This window comes from Aedes albopictus, chromosome 3, assembly GCF_035046485.1.
Source record: "Aedes albopictus strain Foshan chromosome 3, AalbF5, whole genome shotgun sequence".
Taxonomy (NCBI): Eukaryota; Metazoa; Arthropoda; class Insecta; order Diptera; family Culicidae; genus Aedes; species Aedes albopictus.
Genome location: NC_085138.1, coordinates 220831231 through 220844113, shown reverse-complemented (window position 1 = coordinate 220844113; position 12883 = coordinate 220831231).

Sequence of the window (12883 nt, the reverse complement as noted above, 5' to 3'; positions counted from 1 at the left end):
GAGTTCCTCGAAAATTCTTCCAAGAGTTCATTCGGAATTCGTTCCTCGATAATTGCTCCTGGAGTTCATCTGAATTCCGCCAGGAGTTCCTCAGAAATTCTTTCATCAGTTCCAAGTTGCTCCCAGAGTTCCTTTAAAATTACTCTAGTAGTTCCTCGGGAATTCCCCCTGAAGTTCCTCGGGAATTCCCCCTGAAGTTCCTCGGGAATTGCTCCGGATGCTCCTCGGGGATTCCTCGGAAATTCTCCAGATTCTCTCGCGAATTCCTGCTTGAAAATTTCTCTGGGAGCTCCTCAGGAATTTCCTCGAGGATTCATCCAGGAGTTTCTATAACATTTTCATCAAGGTTCCTCTGAAATTCCTCTGGGAGTTACTCTGAAATTCCTCCAGGAGTTATTCGGGAATTCTTCCAGAAGTTCCACGGGAATTCTTCTGAAGTTGTCCAAGAGCTCTTTTGAAATTCCTCCAAGAGCTCCTCGGGAACTCCTTCAGGAGTTCCTCTGGAATTCCTCAATTCCACGAGGATTTCATCGGGATTTTCTCCATCAGTTCTTCTGAAATTCCTCCAAGTTCATTGGGAATTTGTTTCTCGGCAATTCCTTCTGAAGTTACTCGAGAATATTTTTCCTGGTGTTCCTCTGAATTCCTCCACGAGTTCCTCAGTCATTCTTTCATCAGTTCCAAGGAACACTGGCAGGTTCCTCTGCAATTCCTCTAGGAGTTCCTCGGGAATTGCTTCAGGAGTTCCTCAGGAATTGCTCCACAAGCTTTTCGGATTCCTCTAGGGATTCCTCGGAAATTCTCCAGGAGCTCCCCAGAAATATCTGCAGCAGTTCTTCGGGAATATCTCCAGAAGTTCCTCGTGAACTCCTGGAGTTCCTTGGACATTTCTCCGGGAGCTTCTCAAAAAATTTCCTCGAGGATTCATTCAGGAGTTCCTAGAAATTTTCATCAAGAGTTCCTCTGGAATTCTTCCAGGAGTTCCTCGGAAATTCCTCCAGGAGTTCATCGGGAGTTCTTCCTGAAGTTCTGCGGAAATTCCTCCTGAAGTTCTTCAGGAATTCCACCTGGTATTCCTCTGAATTCCTTAAGGAGTTCCTCGAAAATTCCTCTAGCAGTTCCTAGGAAATTCAACCAGGAGTTCCTCAGAAGTTCCTCCAGCAGTTCCTCAGGAATATCTACAGAAACTTCTCGGGAATTGCTTCAGAAGTCCCTTGGATAATTTTTCCGGAGTTCCTCGGAAATTACTGCATTAGTTCCTCGGGAATTGCTTCTGGAGCTCCTCCAGGATTTCCTCGTAAATTCCTCCACGAATTTCTTAGAAATTTTGTGAATTTTGGGAATTTTCTGGAGTAATTTCCTTGGAACTCCTGGAGGAATTCCAGAAAAACTCCTGAAGCAAATCCCGGGGTAATCCCGAGGCAGTTCTGGACGAATTTCCGAGTAAGTTTTGGAAGAATTCCAGAGCAACTCCTGGAGAAATTCATGAGGAATTCCCAAGAAAGTATTGGAGAATTCCCGAAGAACTCCTGAAGGAATTTCCTAGCAACTTCTGGAGGAATTCTCGATGAGCACCTGAAGGAATTGTAGATGATCTGCGGGAGGAATTCCCGAGGAACTGCAGAAATTCTTGGGGGCTCCTGAAGGAATATCCTTGAAACACCTGGATGAATTATCGGGAAACTCCTGGGAATACTGCCGTGGAATTCCCAAGAAAAACTGGACGCATTCCCGAGGAGCTACTGGAGGAATTTTCGAGGAGCTCATGAAGGAATTTTCGAGAAACTCCCGAACAACTTGTGGAGGAATTTCTGAGGAACTCCTGTAGTTGAAATTCACAAAAAAGAGGAACCCCTTGTTGAGTTCTCGAGGAACTGCTGGAGGAATTCCCGAAGAACTCCTGGTGGAATTCAGAGGAACTTCAGGAGGAATTCCCGAGGAACTCCTGGAGTAAATTCAGAGGAATTCTTGGTGAAAAATTCCTAGGAACTCCTAGATGAATCTTCGAAGAAATTCTTGAGAAATTCTGAGGAGTTCCTGGAGAAATTCACGAGGAACTTCTGGAGATATTCCCGAAGAACTCCAGCAGATATTTCTGGGGAGCTCCGGGAGAATTTCCGAGGAATCCCTAGAGGAATCTCCGAGGAGCTTCTGGAGCAATTCCTGAGGAACTACTAAAGCAATTTCCGGGGAACTTCAGAAGAAATTCCCGGGGAAATCCTTGAAGAATTCCCGACGAACTTTTTGAAAAATTTCCGAGAAGTTCCTGGAGAAGTCCCCGAGGAGCTCCTGGAGCAATTCCCGAGGAACTCATGCAGCAATTCCCGAGGAACTCCAAGAGGAATATTAGAGAAAATTTGAAGGAATTCCTTCCTCTCGGTTGAATTTCGGAGAAACTGCTGGAGGAATTCCGGAGAAACTCCTGATAGGATTCAGAGGAACTTTAGGAGAAATTTCCGAAGAACTACTGAAGGATTTCCCGAGGAACTCTTGGAAGAATTTTAGAAGGGCTCTTGGTGGAATTCCCGAGAACGTCAGGAGAAATTCCCGAGAAACTCCTGGAAGAATTACGGAGGAACTCCTAGAGAAATTCCCGAGGAACTCCTGGAGAAATTCCCGAGGTACACCTGGAGGAATTCTCGAGTAACTCCAGGAGAAATTCCAGAGAAACTCTTGGAGCAACTCCCAAAGAACTTCTTGAGGAATTCAGAGGAACATCAGGAGGAATTCATGAAGAGTTCTTGAGGAACTCTTGGTTGAATTTCCGAGGAACTGCTGGAGGAATTTCGGAGAAACTCCTGGTGGAATTCAGAGGAACTTCAGGAAAAAAAATCCCAAGGTTCTTCAGAAAGAATTCCCGAGGAACTCCTAGGCGAATTTCAGAGAAGCTCTGGAGGCAACTTGAAATTGAAGAAAGTCCTGGAGGAATTTAGAGGAACACCCAGAGAAATTCTCGAGGAATTTTAGAAGGAATTGCCAAGAAACGAATTCCCAATGAACTCTTGAAGGAATTTCAGAGGAACTCCTGGTTGAATTTCCGAGAAACTGATGGAGGAATTCCCACGGAACTCCTGGTGGAATTCAGAGGAACTTCAGGAGAAATTTCCAAGGAACTTCTGAAGAAATTCCCGAAGAACTCTTGGAGGAATTTCAGAAGAGCTCTTGGAGGAATTCCCGAGAAACTTCTTGAAGAATTCAGAGGAACACCAGGAGGGATTTCCGAAGAACTTCAGGACGAATTCCCGAGGAGCTCCTGGATGAATCCTCGAGGAAATTTCTTGAGGAATTCCTAAGAAGCTTCCGGAGAAATTTTCAAGGAACTCCAGGAGGAACTTCTGGAGACATTCCCGAAGAAGTGCTGCAGATATTTCTGGGGAGCTCCTGGAGAATTTCCAAGGAATCCCTAGAGGAATCTCCGAGGAGCTTCTGGAGCAATTCCTGAGGAACTTCAAGAGGTGCTCCTAGAGGAATTTCAGAGGAACTTTGGGAGCAACTTGGAACTGATGGAAGGATTTCTGAGCAACCCCTGGAGAAATTCAGAGGAACACCAGAAGAAATTCCCGAGGAACTCCTGAAGGATTTCCCGAGAAACTCTTGGAGCAATTTCAGAAGAGCTCTTGGAGGAATTCCCGAAGAACTTCAGGAGCTATTCCCGAGGAACTGCTGAATGAATTTTCGAGTAACTCCTGGAGGAATTCTCGAGGAACTCCTCAAGAAATTTCGGATGTACTCCTGGAGGAATTTCAGAAGAACTCTTGATGAAAAATATCAAGGAACTCTTGGATAAATCCTCGAGGAAATTCTTGAGAAATTTCTAAGGAGCTTCCGGAGAAATTTTCAAGGAATTCAAGAAGAAATTCGCGAGGAATCCCTTGAGGAGCTTCTGGAGTAATTCCTGAGGAACTCCTGACGCAATTCCCGAGAAACTCCAGGAGGAATTCCCGTGGAACTCCTAGAGGAATTTCAGAGGAAGTCTTGGAGCAACTTGGAACTGAAAGAAAAATTTCTGAGGAACTCATGGGGGAATTTTCGAGGAACTCCTGGAGAAATTCCCGAGCAACTTCAGAAGGAACGAATTCCCAATCATCTTTTGGAGGAATTTTCGAGTAACTCCTGGAGAAAAAAAATCCTGGCAACTCCTGGAAAAATCCTCGAGGAATTTCTAGATACATTCCTGAGCAACTTCAGAGAAGTTCCTGAGGAACTCTTGGTGAAAAATTCCTAAGAACCTCTAAATGAATCCCCGAGGAAATTCTTGAGAAATTCCTGAGGAGCTCCCGGCGAAATTTTCAAGGAACTCCTGGATGAATCCTCGAGTAACTTCTAGAGATATTCCCGAAGAACTGCTGCAGATATTTTTGAGGAGGCCCTGGAGAAATTCCCGATGAACTCCTGAAGGAATCCAATACTCAAGGAACTCCTTAGAAATTTTCAAGGATCTCCTTGAGGCTAGCCTGGAGGAATTCCCGAGGAACTTCTGGTGATATTCCCGAAGAACTGCTGCAGATATTGGGGAGCACCTGGAGAAATTCTCGAGTAACTCCTAAAGCAATTCTCGAGGAACTCCAGGAGGAATTTCCGAGGAACTATTGGAACAACTTGGAAATGATGGAAGAATTTCCGAGGAACTCCTGGAGAAATATTCCCGGGAACTTCTGGATGAATCCAGGAGGAAATTCTAAAGAAATTCCTGAGGAACTCCCGGAGAAATTTCCAAGGAACTCCTGGAGGAATTTTCGAGGAACCCCAGAATGAATTCTCGAGAAACTTCTGGAGATATTCCCGAAGAACTCCTGCAGATACTTCCGGGGAGAAAGGATTCCCGATAAATTCCAGGAAAAAGTTCCTAGGAACTCCTGGAGGAATTGCTGAGGAACTCATAGAGAAATTCCCGGAGGAATTCAGAGGACCACCAGGAGAAATTTTCGAGGAACTTCTGGAAGAATTCCTGATGAACTCATGGAGGAATTCCCGAGGGTCTTCTGGACGAATTGTAAAGGATTCTTGATGGAATTTCCGAGGAACTCCTGGAGGAATTCGCGAAGGACTGCTAGAGCAATTCCTGAGGTACAAGAAACTTCTGCAGGAATCCCCGAGGAACTTCTGCAGCAATTCCCGAGGAATTCCGAAAAATCCCCTGGAGGAACTCACGAGGAACTCCTAGAAGTATTCCCGAGGAACTCCTTGAGGAATTCCCGAAGACCTTCTACAGAAATTCCTGGAGAAACTCCTGCATAAATATCCGAGGGAGGAATAACCTTGAAATTCTTGGATGAATCAGCGAAGAGCTCCTGGAAAAATAGGACTAATCGGTGAAGTACTAGATTTGTAGTAATGAGCTAAATTTTAGTATGGTGAGAAGGTAAATTCTCGATTTCTGCAATGAAATAATTAAAAAAGTGTGAGTATACCACGGTGTGTCTGGTAGAACAAAATTATTTTAAAAAAATCGGTATCGCTATGACACCCACCAAATGAAAGCTGAAGGTCCCCCCTTTCATTTGAGGCTAAAACAAGAAAGTTCTATCGGCGGTCCTAGAACATTTTTTTTTTTCAAAAATTTATTACTATGAGACCAAGTATGAGACTTGCATTTTCTTCCTTTCCACCTAAAGTGTAACCTAATGGGCTCGTATAAGGTCGCTCATTAGTAACGTATCATACTAATGAATAAACGGGTAAAACATATTCATTTTTTTTTTATACAAAATGTTGCCCAGACAAGCGTAAAAAAATATTTAAGAGAGTTGTAATAGAATTTTGCCAATATGTAAGTATGTGTGTTAACCATTTTCTCTTTATTGACATGACATGTAGAAGAAGTTATTTCAACTGCCATTCTCCTCGTTTTCATCGACAGTACCACAGGTTCGAAAAATTTTACAGTCGTAGTAGGCCATGACTTGGATGTCAATAAAAATAAAACGATCAACAAAGTAGCTCGGATAAAATCACTACGTGTCGAGTCCGGTATTCGTTCATTTTGTGTTCCTTTCTGGTACTTGTAAAAGCATTCAACATTTTTCGCAAATTAGAAGGATTGCTGTGTGGTATATAATTAGGTATTAGGCCATATGAATAAAATTGAGTAAATACTCTTTACTAAATCTCTGTGAAGCCGTAGAACAAATCTCTGTGAACCTTCACAGAGATCTGAGTAAAGAGTATTTACTCAGCTTTATTCATATGGCCTATTGAATCATGAAAAAGTAAAAGAAATTAAATTTCAACATAGCTTTGCTCCAAACTTTTAGAGAAACAACTACGACATGAAATCATAAAGTTACGATGAAAACCGTACCAAGGTGTGCGTGCTGTGATCGAAGAAGCTTTTTCTGTAACCACTAATATCATTGAAGGTAGTTGATGTTCACTGATTTAGATATTTGTTTTATATAGTTGAGCATACAAATAATAGACAGAATAAATTAGAAGTCCCAACTTGTTTTTATTTGTATTTGCAGGTTATTGATATTATTGAACAACATTTTCTGAAATATACCAAATGTAGAAGTTGGTATTATCCTTCGATAATATATCGCAATTATTCATTTAAAGTTTATTAGTTCAATGTGAGATCATACCCTTTAGAATTAATTTCTTTAAGTATAAATATAATTTAAATCTTCTACGCGGAGCATCTATATTTACTGTAATTCTGAAACATGTAGTACTGCAAGAACTACAGTTTCTCCTCAATTAACGGGCAAACGCGGCAGACTTAGGCCAGTAGTACACAGGGTCTAATATTTGACAAGAAAAGAACGCAAGAAACAACATCAGTTTGACACTAATGAAAATTCGGTCGAGTCAAACAAGATGTTTGAGCATTGGTTTCTTTTTGGACAAATATTTGACCCTGTGTACTAGCAGCTTTAGCACTACTACCGATGGTGCAAAAAGATAGTGCCCGTTGCAATTCTGTTAAAGATGCTAAAAGGAGATTTAATATATGCATTGAAAATGCAATCACTGTACTCCATTCTCCTGCAGCAATACAGTGAATACATTCTTAATACGAAAATATCAGTTTAGACGAGAAAATCGCTTTAGATTTTTCAATGATGACGATTATGTTAATGGTGGCCTTGAGAACAATTGAGTTCTCCAAATTTTATCTCACGAAACCTATTGCAAGCCCATCCATATACGTGAGAACAAAAGATGTTTACAAAGTTCTTACAGATAGATTAACACGGGAAATCTGAACACAAACTTCTACCACACAGGAATTTGGATTGGTCAATAAATCTCGGATTTCAATTAGAATATTATGAAAAAGTACCTTTTTCACTAATAAACTAATTAAAACAACACAATTTTTATTTTAGTTTTGCTCCATTATTGTAGGCCCACCTATCTCAAATAATGGGTCGTGACCCACCTGCCCCATAAGAAATACACGCGTTTTAAAGATTTGATTCCAGAAAATGTCGAGTTGCGGTCATCTTAGGATTCTGGAAAGTGTATGTCGTCTTGTAATCAATTGTAGTATCTCGGCATGGCCTAACACGCACACTACTATACATATCACCTGTAAGTTTCGTTTGTATCATTCAGCAACGTGTACATTCGCAAGCATCAAAGTGATCGAACATTAGCACCTCTGGTGAAAGGATCGCGGAAATCATACGAAATTCGAATTCACCGTTAAATGCATGTGCCAAGTCCTGTAAAATAGTGTTACGTCTGTTTGTCTGTGCTTATATCGTGCATTGCTCAATAGAGAAAATAATAAAATTCGTCAAATAATTGATTTTTTTTGTCAAATGCACGCTATAAGGAGGAACACGGTGATATAATAATAATTACCAGTATTAGAGCATGACGCGGTACACATGTAAATTTAAATTTGAACTCATCATCTCCACCTGCTTGAAACTATTACAATTTTTCTAGCATTACTGCCCATAACCACGAAACTGACTACTGTTTACTGGATTTTTTTTTATTCACTTGGGACTATTATGCTTTTTTGGGAAGTGTAATAAACATCATATAAAAAAAAATTCGTCGGAAAGCCATGTTGGCAATGGATAAACTGTTTTTCGTTATTACTTAGACTTTGAGAAAATACGAAAAAATATCATATTATATCAAAAAAAAAATTGTTCTAGACCCGCCGATAGAACTTTCTCATTTAAGGCTCAAATGAAAGGTGGGACCCTTAGCTTTCGTTTGGTGGCTATTTTAGCGATACCGATTTTTTTAAAATAATGTTGTCCACCAGACACACCGTGATACTGTTTCAGCATAATGAACAACTTACTGGCAAGATTGATTGCCAAGCAAAACAGGCACCGAGATTACACCAGGAAAACATCGTATCGTACTCTTGCTTTGACTAATTTCTACAAAACTTCCAATTGATTCTGAAATTATTCAAACAATATTAATGCTAATTATTCATGAATATTTGTATATTTCAGAATGACGACGCCGCTGTCTTCAAGCGATACTTTATTCACCGCTGCCGTCAGAATGGTCGCCCAGCTACTTTGTGCCCGCAGAACTAACTTGAATTATTATATAATAATCATTCTTGTAGATTCTTATAAGTAAATTAAATGTTATAAAACAAATCTACATTACTAATAAAATTTCTCTAGAATATACTTTTTCTGATTTTCCTCCTGAATGGCTGATTAAATTGTATTTGATCCTATTTCAACTTAAGTTTTGTGTATCTTAAAAAAAAACTAGTGCTTTTTCAGCTACACAAATTTTTTCGTCGAAAAAAGATGAAATTCAATTTAATCATCCATTCAGGAGAATTGGCAAGCGTTTACATCGTTTCCTTACGTACATTGCAAGCTTTACATCGTACCGTGTACGTCGAATAAATTACATCGCAATAATTACATCGGATCTGTTTATTACATCAACAGCCGTCGAGTACATCGGGCTGTGTAATATTAATCAATCGATGTAACGACCTGGTTGCAGCGATTTCGATGTAATATTCAACAACTTTTTTTGCTGTGCAGTCTACCCAATTACTTTAAGTGCTTAGTTTTCTCACGGTATTTATTTATACCAAATTTCCTATCCAAAATAAACGCATTAATCGCGTTAAACGTCAAGAATCCCTCGACAAATTTCTCCCAAACATTTTCATTGAAAATCAAAACGTTCTAATCTATAAAACCATACATCTTCCTTCTTTGCGAAGGTTATTACATACACGGTAACCGAACTGACAGCCTAAACGGGTGGCCCATCAACACGGATTCTACTGTGGGTGAAAGCATGAAACGATGAACTTCGACTGAAGTTGACGTTTGCTTGTGTTCATTTCTATTTCGTGGTTTGTTTGTCTGCAGAGTATTTAGGAAATGGAGAATCAACCAATGCTATTTTGGTCGAGGTTTAGTATTTTTACAATATTTAGTGGTAAAAACTTGAATTTTGGAGCTGATGGCGATGCAAACTAATCAAAATATGGAATTGCTGATTGCTGTTAATGAATGGAGGTAATTTTGTGAAATTTAGTTGACTTTCCAGAGTTTTTCAGGGAAAAACCTGTAAGTACGTGATAGTATGACGACCTGGAGTATGTGGTGTAACGTGAATATGAAAATAGACGATTCTATGCCCTAGTCCTCGCTGCTGAAACAAACCTATCCTACAAATAATCCTCAAAGTGCTAAATTGTGATCCGAAGTGATTTTTTTCATGAATCACTTTCAATATGATTCCAATTGGATTTCTTTGTGCTACAAGTAATCCTATGAAAAGCAGTATCCTAATCTGTGATTCAACGTGTGAATCCGTGTAAACAAACCGAGTTGTCTGTGTTATTTCTTGTCGATACGACGTTGTTTTTGTACATAGCTTTTTCCCTACCAAATCATAGTTTGAAGTGCTTTTTATTAATATTGGCTGCTTACAGCTACCACGTTAAAATCTGACGAATCGATTGAGTGGTTCCACTTGGGAGATTGCAAGGTAAATTCTCAAGCCTTCTGCCTGATCATCATCTGGGCTCTTCCAGACTCCCACTGCTATCCATGGTACTGACCCTTCTTCGTCCACTGTGGACTCCAGGATTGTTTAAAATGGGCTTCAAGGCTCTAGAGCATGAATTCACCTTGCAGGCACCCTAACCTGTGTTAAGTTCCTAGTTTATTTCGCGTGCGCATTTAATTTTCCGTTTCTACAATGTTTTTTTTTTAATATGGACTTATCCACCGATGGACCGAATTCATCGCGGTCCGAGAATTTTGACATTAGAGCGGGGCCGTTTCCAATCAGAATTGGACGATTCTGATTGGAACAGACCCCGCTCTAGTGTCAAAATTCTCGGACCGCGATGAATTCGGTTCATCGGTGGATAAGTCCATATTCTTTACATAGCTTTCTACTTTTTTTTTAGTTTTTCTTCATTAAATCTGCTCTTTTGAATATTCCTAATCTAACCCCCTTTTCGTCCTCGAGCTCATAACAATTTGACCCAATTTTACTAATAATTTTGGCCAATGAATAGGTTTTTGCTAGTTTCGCGTTAAATTTCTTCGGTTTGCTTGATTGAAAATAGTTCCTTTTATAAACCAGTTCTCCAATTTCAAAATCTGGTAATTTGTCATTTGCACGAAGATTGTAATACTTTTCATACCTATGATAAGCCTTTTTCAAATTTTCCTTTACCTTTGAGAAAATTTCTTCTGTTTGCTCTCTCGGTACAAATTTCACCCCTTCTGCTGTATCCCTGATACGTTGGTATTCATCCCCCAGGCTTATATAATTCCTGCCGTAATTGACAAAGTAAGGGGTGAATTCGGTTGAATCATGGGTAGCCGTTCTTATTGCCATTGCTATTTTCTGTATGTTTAGATCCCAGTCTGTTTGATCCTCCTTAAGATGTGCCCTAATGGCCGAATTAATCACCCTATTAACTCGTTCCGTCGGGTTGTTAGCAGGATGATAATTGGCGTTTCGCCAATGCGTCACTTTGTATCTCTTCAATAATGACGCAAATAGTGCGGACTTAAACTGGGGTCCGTTATCGGAAATTACTATTTCCGGGACGCTAAATTGGAGAAATATCATATTCTCTAGAAATTTTATCAATGTGGTCGTCTTTGCCTCTCTCATAGGCTGTATTACAACGAATTTTGAAAATAAGTCAGTGATAACCAGAAGCATTGTGTTCCCTTGTTTACTTCTCGGAAACGGACCTACGTAGTCCACCGAGATAATCTGCCATGGCAAATCTGCTACCTTTTGCCTTCCCATGGTGGGAGTTTGGTTGGTATTGGGGTGTTTCGACCTTTTACATTCTTCACATGCTGAGCAGTATCTTTTGATTTCCGTACTCATTCTGGGCCAGTAATATTTCTCTTGAATTTTCTTCAGTGTCTTCTGAGTTCCCAAATGTGCCAAACCGTGTTCCACTTCCAAAATACTAATCCGTTCAGAGCGAGGTGGGTAATATTTCCATTTAAATCGCGGATCAGCTTGTCCCTCGTCTGCTACGTATTTGTATATCCTATTCCTTACAACCCGAAAGTCTTTAAACTTCCGAGGATCTTCATCGACCTCCTTCTTGAGCTTTTCATACTCTACGTCGTTAGCTATCACATCTACAGTGTTTATTCTTGAGAGCGCATCTGCCACCATGTTTAATCCTCCTTTTCTGTATTCTAGCTCGAAGTCGTATTGTTGGAGTTTGATCGCCCAACGAACTAACCGCGCCGAGTTGCCTTCGACTGACACCTGGTTAAGCCATTTCAACGATTGTGCATCAGTGATCACCATGAAAACCGTTCCCTCAATATAATGACGAAATCGTTCGATAGCCAGGATTACGCCTAGACATTCACGCTCCGTTGCCGAATATTTCTGTTGAGCGGCCGTCAGCTTTTTGGAGTAGAACGAAATGGGCCTCCTTTGACCGTCATGCTCTTGCATAAGGACTGCCCCGACAGCGTGGGCCGACGCATCCGACTCGATGATAAATTGTGTCCCAAACCTAGGATTTGCCAGCACTGGTGGCGACGTGAGTAGGCTTTTGATTTTGTCTAACGCTGCATCTGCTTCCTTATTCCATATTATTTTACTGTTCTTTTTGAGAAGATCGGTTATCGGCGACAAAATCTCGCTGTAGTTGGGTATGAATTGCTTAAAAAAACCGACCATGCCTATCAAACAACGAATTTCTTTAACCGTTTTTGGCACCGGATAGCTAAGAATTGGTTCAAGTTTTTCACTATCTATCGATATCCCCTCTTCAGATAGAATATATCCGAGGTAATGAACTTTTTTCTGGCAGATTTTTGATTTTTCTAAGCTTATTGTGAGTCCTGCTTTACTAAGTCTTTCGGCTATAATCTTAAGCAATTTGAAGTGTTCTTCTAGTGTATTTGACAAAATTATTATGTCGTCCATATATACATAAACTGCTGGTTCAAGATCAAATCCTATCACTTTCTGCATTAATTTTGTTTGTGTAGTGGGTGCTCCTTTTAAACCAAACGGCATGACCTTGAATCGGTATAACTTTCTACCTGATCTGAACGATGTGAAATCTTTACTACTTTCCTCTAATGGAATTTGCCAATAGGCCTTTGATAAATCTAAGACTGAAAAATAGGTAGCTTTTTCAATTTTTGCCAAGATATCTTGCATATCTGGCAATGGGTATGCTTCGTTTTTTGTTACTTTGTTAATATTGCGACAGTCTAAACATACCCTCCATTCTCCTGACGGTTTTCGAACGGGTAAGAGAGGATTACACCAGTCCGAAGATGACTCCTCAATAACGTCTAATTCAATCATTCTATCAATTTCTTTTTGTATCTCTCTTTGCATCGCTGGCGATCTTCTGTATTTCGGGGGTCTTTTTGGTATTGCTCCTTCTATTAATTCAATTTTATGTTGTATC